The 1390-nt window shown below is 39.9% G+C and overlaps 1 pseudogene across 1 annotated transcript; it reads left to right on the top strand.

The window, feature by feature from the left end:
• Positions 1-393: 393 nt before the first annotated feature.
• On the top strand, positions 394-980 carry LOC309961921 (small nuclear ribonucleoprotein Sm D1-like; annotated as a pseudogene). Its single transcript has 2 exons — positions 394-539; positions 747-980. The product of its transcript is annotated as a small nuclear ribonucleoprotein Sm D1-like (transcript).
• The last annotated feature ends 410 nt before the right edge of the window (positions 981-1390 follow it).

Genomic DNA, 1390 nt, shown 5'->3' with positions numbered 1-1390 from the left:
TAAGAAAACATTAATAGGAACATATACATTTCGACAAGACAAGGAAAAGACCTACAATAACGAACCCAAAACAATTAAGAAAACATTAATAGGAACATATACATATCGATAATTACCTTAAATGTAAATGGATTAAATGCTCCAACCAAAAGACATACACTGGCTGAATGGACAGAAAAACAAGACCCATATATATGCTATCTTCAAGAGACCCACTTCAGACCTATGGACACATACAGACTGAAAGTGAGGGGATGGAAAAATATATTCCATGCAAATGGAAATCAAAAGAAAGCTGGAGTAGCAATTCTCATATCAGAAAAAAATAGACTTTAAAATAAAGACTATTGATATTCATAGCCAGTCGGCGCTCGGTTGTTGGGTTTTGCATACTATTGGACCGAAAGGGTGATGGCACCGCTAGGATGAAGCTCGTGAGAATTTTGATGAAATTGAGTCACGTAACTGTAACCACTGAATTAAAGAATGGAACACAGGTCCATGGAACAATCACAGGTGTAGATGTCAGCATGAATACACATCTTTTTTTTTTTTTTTTTGCGGTACGCAGGCCTCTCACTGTTGTGGCCTCTCCCATTGCAGGGCACAGGCTCAGCAGCCATGGCTCACGGGCCCAGCCGCTCTGCGGCATGTGGGATCTTCCCAGACCTGGGCACGGAACCGTGTCCCCTGCATCAGCAGGCAGACTCTCAAACACTGCACCACCAGGGAAGCCCATGAATATACATCTTAAAGCTGTGAAAATGACCCTGAAGAACAAAAAACCTGTACAGCTGGAAACACTGAGTATTCGAGGAAATAACATTTGATATTTTATTCTGCCAGACAGGTTACCTCTAGATACACTTGTCATGGATGTTGAACCAAAGGTGAAATCTAAGAAAAGGGAAGCTGTTACAGGAAGAGGCCAAGGAAGAGGATGTGGCTGAGGCAGAGGAAGAGGGAGTCCTAGGCGATAATATCTCTCAAGACTACTATTTCAAAGTAATGAAGAAGAAGAAGACGTGGCAGAGGAAGATTACATGGCTAAGTTAGAAGACGGTGGAGTCCTAAGCAAATTGTGTCTCTCAAGATTATGATTTTAAAGTGATCGGTGCCCTGGATGCTTTTTGTACAGGATTTGTTTGTTTGTGGCAGTTTTTAATAAACATAAATATAGGAAAAAATAAATAGATAAATAAATAAAATAAAGACTATTACAAGAGACAAAGAAGGACATTACATAATGATCAAGGGATCAAGCCAAGAAGAAGATATAACAATTGTAAATATTTATGCACCCAACATAGGACCACCACAATACATAAGGCAAATGCCAACAGCCATAAAAGGGGAAATTGACAGTAACACAATCATAGTAGGGGACTCC

Source organism: Leucopleurus acutus (assembly GCF_964270905.1).
Source record: "Leucopleurus acutus genome assembly, chromosome: 5".
Lineage (NCBI taxonomy): Eukaryota > Metazoa > Chordata > Mammalia > Artiodactyla > Delphinidae > Leucopleurus > Leucopleurus acutus.
Note: the sequence above shows the minus strand (reverse complement) of the source record. Positions and strands in the feature narration are given on the sequence as shown.